Raw genomic sequence first — 17,567 nt, forward strand, 5'->3', positions numbered from 1 at the left:
TCAGTGCTATGTTGGTTTAGATGATGACTCAAAAAATTTTCTGGTCCGTTTCCCATTTCCTTCTCTCCCCCTTACCCCCTTAAAATTTCTCCTATCCCACACCCCCTCTGCTGCCCCCAGATTAATGTCAAGATCTCTAAGATCAGTTGTAAAACCCCACTTTCTCTTTTTAAAAACCAGGTCTCCATTGGTTTATCACCGATTTCTTGCCCATTTCCTTCTCTCCCCCTGTAGTAGGTATGTTGGGGTCCCTCCCACACCCCCTCTGCTCTCACCAGGCCTGTAGAGTCGTATCACCAGCACCTATGAAATCTACCTGAGGTCTTTCTGTTGGCTCAGTGCTGTGAAAGGTTGGAATGGTGGAGAGTTATGACCCAAAGGAACTTTTAGGCACTGACTGATGGAGTTGGAGGTAATGTTCCAGCTTCCTTGTGCCTTGGATGGGACCTCTCCGAGATATTTTTACACTGTCTTACAGAGTCCCCTGGCAGGATGGATCCCCAGTTGCCTGCAGAGGTCACCTGCTCAGTAACCCATTCTGTATGTCCTCTTTCTCTTCTCCATCTATTTTCTTCACTTTCTTACTCATGCTTTCTGGCTTCACCTCCCAAATAAATCACTTGTACTCAAATTCTGGTCTTTGTCTCTACTTCTGGGGAACCCATCCTCACACACTCTGTACTTCAAAAACCCCAGCTGAGCTGTGGTGATCATTACTAACCACCCAGAAACCCTGGGGAATAGTCATTGGAGTTAGAGGCTCCCTTACAATACCCCTACTGTGGTCTTTTCTGTAGCTAATCTTTTCCATCTAACGATCATCCTTCTCAGACATAAAAGAGAAGTAAGATAGATGTTCATCAGCTTCTCTTTTTAATACTCCCCTAGAACCATTCTACAGCTGACCTCTCAAGAGCAAGTTACTGCTTCATTCTTTGTGCTTGAGTATAACGAAAGTTTCCATGTATCATCTTCGGTGTTTTCCTTAAGTCTCAATTCAGTTAATTCAGAAGTTAACCTATTTTTTTGATATTGTTCATGCCAGTCCATGCTGTCCTCTTCTAATTGCTTCCTACTACCTTGATCTTCAACATGCTTTTGAAAAATGAGTTTATCAGAGAGTTCCCTGTGGATTAGAAGGAAAGATCTAAAGGGTAGTTATTGAGAATTGTTGATCATCATTATATTCTGAGGCCAGTTTATTGCTTCAGGGGCAAAGATAAGAGTGCTTCTACTCCCTCCTCTCCCTTCCGTCAGCCCCACCTAATGCTCTGAGTTATATGGCCTAATCTCACTTGGGCAGAGAAGGGTAGGTGGCCCAAGGACCCCCTCTATCCTGGGAGAAGAATATGGCAGAACATTATAACACAGAGGCAAGTTTCAACACCCTTTGGACAGCATTTGTGTTCACTTCTGCCCATCAACTAACATCCTTTCGCTGAGTCAGATTATCCTCTGCTGCATTCTGTAGGTACTAATTTTCACATTATTTTAGTGCTTTTTATCTCTTGTCAGAGTCCTTATTGCTCTACACTGCAGGTATATTTTGTTTTCTTGTCTCATCCCTTGGTTGTAAGATCCTGAGGCTTCATCACAGCCGTGTGCCCGCTGCCCAGTGCAGGGCATATGTGGTTCTATTTGTGAGTCAGGACTTGGGTAATAGTACTGGACATGTAGGATCTGGTCTCTGCTTTCCCGCTAAGGCAGGACTGTGAGTGGCAGGGTGGGAACCACAGTATTATCAAAAAGAGTTTTTATTTGAAGTCAATGAGAAAAATGATGATCGATGAATTTGGATCAAAACTTTTCTGCTTGGAGAAAATATGCACTTCTTTTTTAGAGTTCTCTAGTGGAATTTGAGCTCATGGTGAACATGGAATTGAGGGTTTTATTAGAATAACCAGGGTCTTTTGTTGTTTCCATCATGCCCCTCCATCCGTCTGCTTCAACACCATTGCACGGTGAATCTGTCACGTTTTATGAGATTTTACTATTCTCTAGTGATATTTCAAGAAATTAGATTTGGCACTTTCATCCAGTAAAGCTCAGAAACCTACATCTTCCTTGAATGACACCTACTTGTCACACTGCTTTTAGGAGGAGCTGAAAGAATTGTGGACTTAGCAAAAGGCACAGTCATCAAGGATTTTTCAGATATACTAGAGCACACTAATATTCTAAGAATGGTACTTTAGCAGAGAAATCTCTTATTTTTGCCACTGGGTTATCTGCAATATTTAGGGGGAGGTTGAGGAGTCTTTGGCTTTGCTTTTAGATTCCCTATAAGTTATTCTCCAGCCTCTGTGGATTTTCTGAATTTTGTCTTCATGATCTCCCCAGACCTGACCACAAGAGAAGTCTCTCATTCAGATTCTTTGTTGGTTCAACAGATTGATGTAATGGTTGTCTCCATATACATGGTCAACCACAGTATACTTCATCAGTTGAAGAACTGTACTGTGAGTTTCAGAATAATCAGTCTTTGAATCTTTACTTCATTCATTTATATGAGTATTCGAAGAGTGTAATTATATCCAAATACATTTTTAAAGCTTTGGTTTATGTTTACATTGCACCAATAGACAATATTAGGCTATAAAATATGATCAAGAAAAAGTGCTAATCTTTTGGAAGCCAATAGAGTTTGATGGCAGCAGTACTCTTAATTAAGTTGAAAGTCCAAAGGCAAATGTTCTACATTTTGTCATTCAACAAATTACATTGATTTGTGTACTTGTGATATGGACATTAAGTCTAGTTGCATGGGAGATAGGTAAGTAAACAGCAAATCACATTAGTGTGATGAGCTCTGTGATAGAGATAAGGTCCACGAATATATAAAAAAAGGACACTTGACCCAGTTGTTGGTTTAACAATAAACCTTGTATTGAATGTCTATTATGTGCCAAGTGCTGAAGTACTTTTTATACATTATATTTAATCTTCCCTACAGCCTTATGCACTCATTCATTTCATAGCCTATAAACTTAGTAGGGGTATTGATGTTGCCATCAAATTTGAGGACCACTTTTACTGGCCAACTCTTACTCACCATTTATCATGAAATAAGATCATAGCAATGACTTTTTGACATACAAGTTGGTTAGAATTAGAACCATACTTGGTGTAATTTATTTCTCCTGACCCAGACAAAGAAGGAAGATTGATTACAATAGGACTTCTGAGCTAATTACTTAGTGGCAAGCTGTAATTCCAAAACCACAAAAGAAGAAGGCAAAAGAAATTCTAATAAAAATATGCTTCAGCATGGCCTCAAGTCATATGGCATAAACATTTGCAGGGTTTTTTTGTTTTGTTTTGCATCCCAAGTTCCATGCTATAATCAGAAATATGTGGCACATTTTGAACAAAGGAAATATGTACTCAACAAAGCATAGAAGCTTAGCTGCCAACCAACAAACCCTAGAAATATGTAGTGACTTACCAAGGAGAACACAACTCTGTGTTCCCAACGTGGAAGGCGTGCTGGGTGTGTATGCATCACATGAGGTTAGGTTCACTGTCAATTCAGTACCAAAAATGGGAGATGATAATATGCAAATTATAGCCTTTCAATGAAGGAATGCATTGTCTTAATTTTTTGTTGTAGTCATTAAAAGTGAACAAGAACAAAGCCTCTGATAGAATCTTTGCATTTCAAAGGTATAGTTTTGACAACTATCCAAAGGCCAGATCCTAGGGATTCTGAAGGTGTTTTATTTCTTTCCAAACCTCCAGTGGCCACCCACCTTTTCTGAGATTCCATTCCTTCCAACAGCTTGGGGTTGTTTTGGGGCCAATACTTTCCATTCATTACTGGCATCCTTCAAAATGCACCTTTACTTCACAACACAAGTAGAAACATATTTACAACCTAATAATCAGGTTGATAATTTGTTTGGCAGAAATGCAACTCCTAAGAAAGAAAAAGCAATACTGATTCTTCCTTTTCTGGGACAAACACCACAACACAAAACTCTGAGCAAAGCCAGCAGTAGGCAGGAGTCTAGGATTGATAAAAATGAAGCCTCCCATCTTTCTTCTTCTCTCTCTCGTGTTTTTCCATTTCTGGTGGCCTGCCACGCCCTCACCCCCCACCCCGCCTCCCAGCTCTAGTTGCTGGTCCCCATTTCACGGAATCACAGAGGCAGAAGTTAAAGATAACCTTAGAGCAAATAGTCCCCTTTTGATCCCCTACACAATCCGCACTCTTCCCTGTCCCCTCTGTGTCACTCCTGGCAGGTGGTCATGAAGCCTGCGGAGGAGTGGACGAATGCTCCAGGTGAGGACACTCACAACTACAATTTCCAGTTTGAACAACATTGTTTGCAGGGTCTTGCTTCTGCTCATTCAAATTTGAGCCACTCCTCTCAATCCCTTTAAAATATATTTGTTGATCCTAAGTCACCTCCTTGGAGCTAATTCTACTTATATACGATAGCTGGTCCTCTGAATATTTAAACCAGCTCTTGCGTCCTCTCTGGTGATTGTTTACTTACCTGCTTTGTTTCCCCAGGCTGAACTCTCCATTTCCCTGGGCCTTTCTCATGTGATAGGTACTCTGGCTCTTCATGCCCAGGTTTTTGGGGGATGCTTTACTGCCTTGCCAGGCTATCAATTTTCTGCCTTTGCTCCCCAGTTTGGGACTGGCACCTCCTCACACCTTCCCCCTATATCCACACCTGATCTGTTTCTCAGGTCGATTTTATATTTCAGTAGTCTCCTTAGGCTGCAGCTTCCCTTCCTATAAACTCATGATGAGCCACTTTGAGGACCCAGGTGTACGACTCGACATCTCCACCATTCTCTTCTGTTTGTGCATCAGTCCAGGCTGTCAGGTTTAATTTTTGTCACTGTGCCCCTTATATCTTTATCCATGTCCATAAACTTGCTGAGGGAGGTGGGATGTACACAAATAACCCTGGGAGGAGAAAAGACAGGTCCAGTTTGGTTTCTTTTCAGTCTGTTTCCTGGTCCTAAAATTACTACAAAAATTAGTAAATCTTTACTTTGCTCTCACAGTTCCTTGACCTTCAGGTTCATTGACTTTTGTCTGCAATTTTTAAAAATTTCTCAGTCTTTTAACAGATCCTCTCTCTAGCAATATTTCTACTTTTAAAGTTTTAAAAGCCAATTGAAATTCTTGCACTCTCATTCCACTGAATCTTCTCTTTGACTCATGAAATCCTCTGGCCTTGTGAGGTATTTCCACTCTGTCTCGGTTTACCAGTTTTCTTGTGGCTTCCCTACATTCCCAATCCAGTCTGATTCACTTATGCAAGTCCCATGATTTTCCTATATGCTCTCTCGGTTCTTTCCCATCCTAATTATTCTTCCATGCATCCACAAATCACACAACTTTTACTATTTTTATTTTGTATTCCTACACCCATTCATTTATTTGTTCTTTTAACAGCTATTTATTGAGCAGCTACTTCTCTCCCCCCCCCCCCCCCCCATCAATTGGATGTAGCAGTGAACAAGATCGACACAATTCCTACTCTTGCGGGGCTTACATTTTGGTAATGGGAGAGGGACAATGCCTGGATCAACCCAGGCCAATGAGAGCTGATAGAGCAAAGCACAGAGCCAGGCAGGTGGGGGCTGCTGTTCATCTAGGGTTTCCAGTGTCAGTGAGGCCCTCAGTGATGATACTCATCTACTTAAATTGTCCTTGGTCTGCATTGTCTCTTGGTCCTTTTAACAACTACTCTCTACTAGTCGTGCCCATTATCCTCCCCGTTATGTTTACTATTAGCAGATGATCTTCCCTCATACTTTTCTGATAAAAAGAGGTGATTGGTAGTGGACTCCATCAATTTCACAGCTCCTCTCCCTCCAGAGGCAACCATTCATATCACCACTTGCCACTCCCTCCTTCTTCCTTCCTAGTCAAGGCCACCTTGCTATTAATCTCATTTATTCTGGTCACAGGACCTTTCTTTATCATTTTTCTAATATATCCATTATTTTCAACCCTTCCCATTAGTTTCTTTTTGTTAGCCTAGAAATACACTGAATTTCTCATGTTCGTCCTTTAATAATAATGGCTATCATTTATAGAGTGTTTCCACATGCCACACACCTAGCCCCCATCTAATTTAGTCCTCACAACAACCCTGCAAGGTAACTATTACTATTGCTATTTAACTGAATTGGAAATAGGTGCAGAGAGAATATATAACTTCCCCAAGCTCACATGGCTTTTTTTTTTTTTTTTTTTTTTTTTTGACAGAGTCTCACTCTGTTGCCCAGGGTAGAGTGCCGTGGCTTCATTATAGCTCACAGCAACCTCAAACTCCTGGGGCCTCCCGAGTAGCTGAGACTACAGGCATGCGCCACCATGCCCGGCTAATTTTTTATATGTATATTTTTAGTTGTCCGGCTAATTTCTTTCTAATTTTGGTAGAGACGGGGTCTCGCTCTTGCTCAGGCTGGTCTCAAACTCCTGACCTCAAGCGATCCACCCGCCTCGGCCTCCCAGAGTGCCAGGATTATAGGCGTGAGCCACCTTGCCCGGCCATGGCTTTTTAAGTGGTAGAACTGGGGTTCAAATTGAGGTCTGTTTGACTCTAAACCTGAATTATTAATAAGCCTGAATTCTCAGTTTTTTTAAAAAAAACTGTCCTCTTTCTTTTCTTTCATAGGTAAGCTTCTTAAAAGTGTGTCTCCATTCCTCCCCCTCTTTAATCATATTTTCCCCCACTATTCTATTGTTGTCTAAGTCACCATCGACCTCTCATTTCCTGAATCCAGAGGATACTTTAAGTCTCAGTCTTATGTGAACTCTATGCAACACAGAAATAGCATTGCTGTCCACTTGGAATTCTTGCCTCTCTAGACTTCCGTAATATGGCTCTAGACTGGTTCTATTCTTATCTCATAACCATGGCTTCTCAGTCTTCTGTGTCTTATCACTCCTTATATATTGGCTTTCTCTGAGGTTCTATTCTCATGTTCTCTCTCTTCCTCTTCCTCCCTCCTTCTCTTTCTTGATATTCAGGATTCTCCCAGAATGCTCTTTATTCCCATTTGTCATTCCTAAAACTATATCTCTAACTCTGGCACCATTTAAAACAAAGGCTGAAAAATATCCACTGAAATGAGCACTAGGAGGGTTTGTGTTGGTGCAGCGGTGGGACAGAAGCCATGGAGGACAGGCTGAGGAATGGCAAGGAAGTGAGGGAATGGAAACAGCAGGATAAACCACTCTTGACAAACGCGGCTGTGAAAGGAGGCTAAAGAGCATGATCCTTAGACCAGAGGGACACCTCCTTCATCAGAAGGAAGAAAGATGACACAGACACAGGTGCATTTGCTGAGAAGAGAGTTTCTAACCATGAGACAAGGTCGCACTGCAGGAGAGCCCATGAGTGGGGAGCCATCTGCTGCAGCCATCTTTGGAAAATGCAATCTGCCACAGGGGTTAAGGGGAGACATGGCATCAGGGAGCAAACCCACACCAACCCTCGGTGTTTGGTGTATGAGAGAACAAGGAGCCTTGTTTCGGGAGATCTAGGCGGGAGTAGGTATCCTGAGGGAGTGGCAGCTTTCAGTTAATGCAAGGCAATGAAGGAAGCCCTTCATTGCACGGGGAGGTTGAAGCTGTAGGGAGCAATCTGGCAATAGAGTGGGGACTCCGGGAGCTCCAGGAAGGGGAAGGCTAGGTCGTCAATTAGGGGACAAAGAAGAACAGAGTATTATGCTGACAATAATGCTTGGAGAATAGATCAAAGGAGCAGGAGGCTGACACTTTGGGAATTGAGAACAGGAATGAAAGTCCATGCAGGGTCCAATCCTAACAGTCTCCTGTTGGAAGGTGGACACTGGACCAAAAGAGTGGGTATCTTGGCTCCATGAGCTTGGGGTAGTTTCAACTTGGTCTCAGAGGTTTCAGAACACAAGGCTTGAAGACTATAGTAGCCTGTGACTCTTTGTGTCTTGGAGCACCAGCCTGGTCTTGCCATGCCTGGTGAGTGGAGCCTCCCCCAGTGGAGGGGAGCTTTTGAGGCCATGACTATGACTTACCTCAGCATCCAGCATCTACAACGGTCTTAAGTGTATCCAGGCACTTAAAGATAGCTGAGTAATTTAAAGAATCAATGACAGAAAATAGATTCAAGGCTCAGTCTGCTAAAGCCAAATCTTCTCTGTATAACATGCCACCTTCCAATCTTCTGTTCCTGGGACCTGTAACCAGAGAGCTAAAGGGACATTTCCTTTTAGATCATGTATGAAAAGCACAAAATGTTGATAAAACTTGGCAGTTTCTCAGGGAGTTTGATCAACATAAACATTCAAATCAGATATTTCAGGCCAAATTACATTGACTTAATGTAATTGCTAAAAATCGACTCCATTGCATGCTGCCTAAGGCATATGGTTTCCCTTCAGAATGTGAAAAACTACCAACCTTTAGGACGAATGCTATACTGCAGGATTTGTGACAATGTGCTTGATTAACAGCTGCTACCAATTAGGCAGATATCTGTAAAAAAGATAACTCTCTGAGAGCCAACCGTGCACAGAAGACATGCTTAACAATTTAAGGCCACAGGAGCAGATTGCATGGTCTAAAAATATATTTGTAAGATTTTACTTAGGAGAAAAAAGGATGTTGCCTTGGTATCTATTGCCACTCTCATACCATTGCCTACAGTACAAATAAAAGTCTTTCATAAATATATTTAACTCCTCCTTTATCCGTCAACAGTCAACTATTACAAAATAAAATTTTCCCATTAATTCAAACCTTGGGCATGCCCTACTAGAAGAAAACACAAATGTCCTAAATCTGAAAATATAAAGTCCCCAAATGAGGGAGTGATTATTTGCCTTACCAAAAAGGATACACTTTTACAAAAGGTATATAAAGGCTTCCTTCCTTAAATAGTGAGTTCCATCTGGTTATTTAAAATACAACTTGATTTATAAAATCTAAAAAATTATAGCCATACAATTTTCAGGGGACACATCAATATGAAGTAAAATATACATGCATATTACAGTGATAGGTATATTATTTTATCAACAACCCTACAATGGTTGAATTTATTGGATTTACTTAGATTTTTTTTCGTATTCTTTTCAGGATCCAACATATTTTTCGTTTGTTTAAAATCTTTCAACTTTGAGATGTATACCCCTTAGAAATACCCACACTCACTACAGTAGCATGTGATCTTCTAAATGTCGTTCCATGCTGGAAGATGTGATTTCGCCCAGCAGATAAAATACCAGTCCGGCAACCATAACAACTAGACCTGCTCACACCTCACTCAATAACTGCTCAGTTATTTTTGGCAACACACCGAGCTTTTCTGAATTCAATTTTCTCTTTTAAAGAAGGAATAATAATTATTTGCCAGTTATTTGTCTCATAGGGATGAGAAGCATTCGTGAGATGACAGGTTCTCAGAGGCCATTACAGAGAGTAACCAGTAGCTTTGTTCTTTTAGGTTTTTGGAGTGAGAAACTGGACACAGACAGTTTGGGGAAGTGTCTCACGGCCTTGAAAGGTGTTGACAAAGAAGATAGTCTTTAAGTTGCCAATCTAAGGAAAGGAGGAATGGTCATAACATCCCAAAGAACAATGTTGTTATAATAATATTTTTAAAGCTGCTGCAAAGTGGTATAACCATAATGGTGTTTCATCTGTGAGAGTGAACATTACTTCTTGCTCAAGGATAATATTATATGACCTTTTGGACTGAAGGGGTAAAGAGACATACGGTTTTTGATAAATATTATGCTTTCTGAGTCTGCCTCAATATTCTCCAATGTTTTAGTTTCCTGGCTACTATTGCAGATTTCAAATCCACCTTTAAAAAATTGCTGAATCTGATTTACTCTAAGTTGACAATGTGTCCTTGTATGTGGCTGAATTGCCTTCTGTGAGACGGAAGACCAGTAGTTTAACCACAGTCCCTTTTAATGCTTCCCTTAACAAGGCTTAGTAGCCAAGAACTCACATTTTACTTTTAGTTTAAAAGCCTCAGCAAACTTCAGAAAAGTCAGGAATCAAAATATAGAAGATAAAACCCGTCAAATAGCAACAAATCATAAAGCTATTCTAAGACCAGCTTCCAACAAGAGGCTCTTTGTTCTTTGCCCAGGTCAATGTTTGGTGCTTTCCGAACCTTCCTGCAGGACGGTCTGCCACACTCCGGCAGAGGGGTGGCCTCGAAATAATAGCATAAGATGGACACTGTGCTCCTTATCTGGGTGGGAGGGCGTGGGAGGGTCAGAGTATGTCTTACTGGTCAGCCCATGATCGGTCCCACATGGCTTGTTTGCTTTCTGGTCTTTCCTGCTGTCAGAATCCAGGCAGCTTCTGGTAATTGGGATAAGAAGGGGTAAGGAATGGGCTAAGCCTTCCCTCAGCTGAGGAAATGCATACACAGGCCCCCAAAGAATGTTCACTTCATTTTTTTGCCTGAGGTTCTAATGACATAATCCAACCAGTGCAGAGACCCTTCTCTCACAGACCGGTCTGTGTGTATCCTGAGGGCTGGGGCCTCGCTCGTAGGCTCTCTGGATGTCTCTGCTGGCTGCTGCCCTCAGCATCACACAGCACCCCCTCTGACCTCTTCCCTCATTCCCTGTCTGCCCCTCGGCTTGGTCTCTTGGCCTTGTGGTCAGTTCTCCTCCTTTGAAATCTCTTTATCCTTCTCTGTACAGCCTCTGGCGTGGGTGGTCATTCTCTGCCAGGGCCAAAAGAAAGCTCAGGGCCCAGGGGTATGATGGAACAGGAAAGAGCAGACTATCTAGGGGCAATCAGATTGCTTGTGTTAATACATAAAGGAGACTTCTTTTCTGGCTTACATTCTGCACCTTATTCTGCTAAAAGAGAGTCTGCATCCGCTCAGACTTGAGTCCCAGAACAAAACTTTCCATTCTATCACTTTGTTACTGAGTTGCCCAGCATCTAGGAAAAGAAGAAGAGGGGAGAAGACTTTTATCAGATCCCAAATAATAACTTATTTTGTGTAGCACTTTATAAATTTATAAATTCCTCCCTAAATAGAATAGATGCCTAGGAATTGAATTTAAAACTGCTTTCACATATTTCATCTCATGTTGCACTCTAAAAAACTCAGGAAATAGGCAGGACTGCTCGTGAATCTTCTCTTTATAAACTCAGACAGGTTGTTGTTTCCTCAAGGTTGCACAGAGGGAAAGTGGAAACTGGAACTCACACTTTTTAACTCTGTCCCCTGTTGTTCCCAATTCTTGTGATGAATTATATACCTTGATATTTATTAGTGATGAGCTGCCTTTGTTTTGGGAGGCTGGGATGGAAGTCGTAGGTACCAGAAATCACACTAGCTTTTGTTCTCCCTTCAACTCTGCCTGCTTCTTCAGTTTTCTTTTCTAGATATCAAGCTGATGTGTTTATTAAACGTTTTGTCTCCATCATTTCATTTTATTCCTTCCACCTTTGTGTCAGATCTTCACTTTTCCTTATTAGGCTTATTGTCATGCATCCAAATGGGTGCCCATTAGTGTCGTAAGAACGATCTTTCTCAAAAATAAATTTGATTGTAAAAGTCCACGGCTTTAAATTCTTCAGTGGTTCCCTTTAGCCTATACAGTGTCCACAGGTCCCTGAAATGACATTCTGACAAGAATAAGGAGGTCATGCTCAAGTTTTCTAGGTGTTTCCTTGAAATTTGTGTTTTAATATCAATGAAAAAGATTTTTAGAAAATAATATAAATATATTCAGGGTAATTTAATTGACATCTTATCACTGTCTTAAAACTTCACAGTGTGCTACAAATGTCTTTATGTATACATCTTTAACTGTCATGAGATAATGAAAACTGAACAGAAGTGGGGCTTGATCTGTAATGATGAGTTCAATCCATGTGAAGGCCAGATGCTGTGGCAGCAAATTGTTTGAAGGAAGGTTTCCAAACAACCTATTAGTAGCGCTAATAGAGAAAAGTCTGGGGAGAATTTAGTTACTACGTGTCACTTCGCAGACCAGGCATGCCTAACTAAATTATAAACATGAGCAACAACAATAAATTCAGAGCCTTCACTCTTTGTAACACAGCCATGTGCTGCATAATGACTTCTCCATCAATGATGGACCACATATGTGACAGTGGTCCTGTAAAATTGTAATGGAGCTGAAAAGTTCCTATTGCCTAAAGACGTTGTAGACCTTCCAGGGGGACAAGATGTGGACGTGGAACACAGTGATATTGACGATCTAGATTCCGCGTAGGCCTAGGCTAACGTGTGTGCTTGTGGCTTAGCTTTTAACAAAAAAGTATAAAGAGTAAAAAAGTTTTTTAAAATAAAAAATGCTTATACAAGAAGGATATAAAGAAAGAAAATATTTTTGTACAGCTGTACAATGTGTTTCTGTTTTAAGCTAAGTGTTATTATAAAAGAGTCAAAAAGTTAAAAAAATTAAAACTTTTATAAAGTAAAAAGGTTACAAATAAGCTAAGGATAATTTATTATTGAAGAAAGAAAAACTTTAAATAAATTTAGTGTAGCCTAAGCGTGCAGTGTTTATAAAGTCTAGAGAAGTGTACAGTATTGCCCCAGGCCTTCACATTCACTCACCACTCACTCACCGATTCACCTGGAACCACTTGAGTCTTGCAAGTTCCATTCATGGTAAGCACTCTGTACAGGTGTACCATTTTTCTATCTTGAAGGAAGGTTTCCAAGCAACCTATTAGTAGCTCTAATAGAGAGAAGTCTGGGGAGAATCGAGTTACTACATGTCACGTCGCAGACCAGGCATGCCTAACTAAACATGAGCAACAACAACAAATTCAGAGCCTTCACTCTTTGTAACATAGCCGTGTGCTGCATAATGACTGTACATTTTCTATGTTTTGATATAGTTAGATACACAAATACCATTGTGTTACAATTGCCTACAGTATTCAGGACAGTAACATGCTGCACAGGTTGATATCCTAGGAGCCACAGCCTATGCGTGTAGTAGGCTATACTGCCCGAGCTTGTGGAAGTACAGTGCACTCTGTGATGTTTGCACAATGACAGAATCATCCAATGACACATTTCAGTTGTTAAATGACGAATGACCTTTTCTCAAAGGTGTGTTAGTTTCAGCAAAACATTTAACACAATAAATATTAATTTGAACTTTATTGATTTTATACATTTCATATGGAATTAATTGTTATGGATTTAGAGTCACATAAAATCTATAAGCAAAAAGAGTTTGGTCTAGTTTTCTATTTTACATGTAAGTTCTCTTATTTTTCAAAAGTATTTCCTGTCCCTCCCTACTGGATCCCATTTTATGGAAAAATTATACCTTCCACCTGCTGACTTTAGGTTTTCAGCTGTGCCTCTTGATTTGCCAAATAAAATGTAAGTGGAAGTGACACGTGCCACTTTCAAGTGGAAGCTTTTAGAGCCACTGCATGTTCGGCCCTCTCTCTTTATTCCTTCTGGCATGAGCCCAGTAATATCCCAGAAAGGGATTTCTCCTTCAGCTTGGATCCCAGAATGAAGATTAGGCAGAATCAAAGGACCAAGAGCTTTAGCCAATTGTGAAGGACACCTAACATGTGCAGGAAGTGTATATATATATACATGTAAATGTAAAATATCAATATACATATGTGTGTTTGTACATATGCATGTATATGTGTGTTTATGTATACATGTTTGTATATCCATAGGTATCTATATTTCATGATTTAAGTTAACATTGGGGGTCGGGGATAATTGTTTTCCTTTAGGAGGGGGTTTGTAAACCACTTAAGAAACTCCAGGCGGCGTGCGATGGCTCATGCCTGTAATCCTAGCACTTTGGGAGGCCAAGGCGGGAGGATCACTTGAGCTCAGGGATTTGAGACCAGCCTGAGCAAGAGTGAGATCCCATCTTACTAAAAATAGATATACTAAAAATAGAAAAAATTAGTGAGGCGTGGTGGCGTGCACCTGTAGTCCCAGCTACTTGGGAGGCTGAGGCAAGAGGATCACTAGAGCCCAGGAGTTTGAGGTTGCTGTGAGCCAAACCGATGCCACGGCACTCTAGTCCAGGCAACAAAGTGAGACTCTGTCCCAAAAAATAAAAAAAATAAAAAAAGATAACAAGAAACTGTAGCCTACAGAAAACATCCATGTTCTAATTTTTTTTGAGATCTAGTCTATGCTGTCTCTCCAAGTCATCTCCCTTTACCCTATTCCTCTGTCATCTTCATTGTTTTTAATCATATCCCTTCATTTAAGAATTTCTACCTTTGTTTATCCTCTTTCTTATGGGAGGAACTTGGAAAAATAACAGGAGCCCGATCAATTTTGTGCTGATAACGAGGATTGGCAGAACCTGCTCAAGCCCCCCCCCCGCCCCCAGGATGGCAGAACTAGGTTCAGCTGCCGTGTTCATGAAAACTGCTAACAAGTAGTAACCAAGGAGTGTGTGTTTCCCCACCTTCCCCAGCCCAAACTGGCCTCACACAGAGGTACCAGCAAATAATGAAGTCCCCAGACAAGTGCATCAGCTTCTGAACAATGGGGAGTTCGACTGTATTCAATTTCGCAAGCCCCTTATGAAATGTCTCCGGGTGAACTCTGTCTTTGAGTTCCCACAAACTGCATGAATAGGAGGTTAGGAGTTATCACACTGGAAGCCTGCTGCTACGCTTCCAAATCATCCCTTTCTTCGATAGCTCAGGGACTGTGTGGTTAGGCAAATTAATCCTAGAAGAAGTTAAGCAATTGTAATCTTACAGAAGAGATTCTGTGCCCTTAAGGCCCTGGCAACCACACACATCAAAATCTCACATTTAATTTACATCAAGCATGGAATTAATGAGTCAGTGGTAATAAAGTGTCAGGACAAGAAATGGAAAATAGATATCATAAAATATTTATGTAATAAAAAATAATCTCCTTCACTAATATAACTCACATTTCTTCTCTTGATAGGACGTGGTAATAAAAGCATTTAAATCACCGTAAGAAGGGATTACTGTACTCGACGTGATACATGTAAAAAACCAAACACAGTCCACTTATCAAACGCGCAATATCCTGAAGTAAATGATCTCTGAGAGAGAATAAAATGTGCTGCTGGATACTTCTCAATTCCTAATGGCAAATTCAACATCTATTCAATATATTATCCTTCCCCGAACGTTTCTGGAATTTTAGAATGAATGTAGCTGGCAGAAAAATTGAAATGTAATTGAGTGACATCTTTTAATCATATATGCAGGTTGGAGACAGGAAATATAAACAGGAAAGGCGGCTCTAATATTTCTTTTCCATCATTCATGTTAAATGGCTTTCTGTATTGTTTTAGCCACTGAACAAACCCATCAAGGTTTTTTATGAAGGTGAACTGGTTTTATCTTGGAAGGATTTTATAAATGGCACCCCTATATGTGTGTGCTGTGTGAGTGTGTGTGTATATATATATATATATATATATATGCAACTGTGAGTTTCCTATCTTTCTTCTGGTGTATTATGTCATTACAATTTCAAAAAAAAATCTTCTTTAGAGAAGGTGTAATAAAAATATCTCTCAGTGGAAGGAATGTGATTAGGGAATACAGGATTTTAAACCCCATTTAATTGCAGGAGTTTGGAGAAGCTCACTTTGCGTGTGTGTGTGTGTGTGTGTGTGTGTGTTGCAGTCTTCCACAGTCTTTTGAGACATGACCTGGACTAAAACGTTAAAGGCTGTTAATGGCATTTGGCATTCCCAAATGAGCACCTTTGGTAACACTTTCCAACACTCAGTATATCTATATGCAAAACACTCCTGCTTTGTTTGCATCATTTTCCTGTTGTAAGTTGTTTTAATAGAGTTTTCTGTGATAGGAATATGGAAATAGACATGCTATAATGCTGAAGCTGTCATCTTCTGTGGTCTAAGTTTTTGTTGACAGCCTCTTCTTTCAGGAAATTACACTTAAGCCATCCTTCATAATTCCCTGGAGTCTGTGCGGCACAACTGCAGTATAACAAGTTGCTTTTGATCCTTTGATAATTAAATGCTCTACCGAATGGTGAGAGAGACAGATCTGCATGGTATTAAATTCTCCTCTAAGAAGAAGGAAGGTTAATGACACCTCCAGACAGTAATAGGTAGTGTTACTATAATATAATGAGCTAATTGCCACAGCTGGGCCTGGTATCTTTATGCCATGAATATAAAATACCCATTTTATTTTTATTTTTATACTATGAATGAACAAAGCATGATGATCATGGCTCAAATTTTGCTTTTAGAAAGAATGTAAGCATCTATATTTCTGTGAGCCAATTGTCTTAAATAGTTCATTTGTAGCTATTAACTCCATTTACCATATAGATTTTTCTATGAAAGTAGTCTTCTGTATATAAATGCCTAAATCCAAGCCTATACCTGTAGACATTTACCTGATTGCTGGGAGCAGAACTAGCACACCTTCTTAGAAGCTGTGTCCTCTCAGAGATTCTTGGGAGCAGGGTAGTGTGACGTCAAGTTGGTAGGCTGTAGCTTCTGGTTATTTAGTTGAACATTAATCTAGGTGTTGCTGTGAAGGTATTTGTCGACGTGGTTAACATCTGTAATCAGTTGACTTTAAGTAAAGAATATTACCCTCAATAATGGGGGTTGAAGACCTTAAGAATAAAAACTGAGGTTTCCCAGAGAAGGAGAAATTCTGCCTCAAGATTGCGGCATTAACTCCTGCATGAGTTTCTAGCCCGCCATACAAATTTGGACTTGCCAGATCCAGTGGGAGCCAATTCTTTAAAATAAAACTCTTTTATATGTACACAGGCACACACAACATACACACATCCTATGGGTCCTTTTTCTCTGGAGAATCCTGACTGACATAGGTGGTAAAGAAAGATAGAGACAGGTGACTTGAAAATTCAGAAAAGTTTCTTGGGCCCTTGATACAAGCAGGTATCATGGACCCAGACGAACCTAACTGCCAGATGTAAGTTTTGATGACAATTTATAGAGGAGAGTACCCTCACTGCAGCATGTTTAATAAGCCCCTCTCAATTCAAACCATCTCTACGCAACCTTTCCCATCCCATTATAAGCAGGGAGCAACATGTTGAGAGGTGAAAGCAACATGCTCTCACATACAGTCTTTGCTACCAATTTGGAGGTGTTAGTGTTCAGTGTTCTTATTCAGGGCAGATAAATGAACCAGTGGCCATTTGGTATGGAGAAACACCATTAAATGTTAGGTGCTTCCAAATTCTTGACACCAAAAGTACTGCTTAGAATCACAGCGTTCTCTTCAGTAGCTTTCTTGTCTCTTTGTCTCTTATCTCTGCACAGTTAAATGTCTTGAGTAACTTGCCCACACTTATGGCCTTCATTTCCACATTTGCTGCTCACTCTGTTACCCAACGCAATATGGCCTTAGCCCTCACCACTCTACAGACAGTGTTTTCATTGGCCTAACCAATAACCTTCCTGTTGTTAAACCTGATGTGTACTTAGTTTTTATTTTATTTAATGTCCTACTTTGATCAATCTACTACTATTGGCCACACCCTTCTTTGCACGTCTCTTCCTTTGTCTTCTGCAACCAATTCTCTCCTAGTTTG

The sequence above is a fragment of the Propithecus coquereli genome, unplaced genomic scaffold, assembly GCF_000956105.1.
Source record: "Propithecus coquereli isolate 6110/MARCELLA unplaced genomic scaffold, Pcoq_1.0 Scaffold5, whole genome shotgun sequence".
Classification (NCBI taxonomy): Eukaryota; Metazoa; Chordata; class Mammalia; order Primates; family Indriidae; genus Propithecus; species Propithecus coquereli.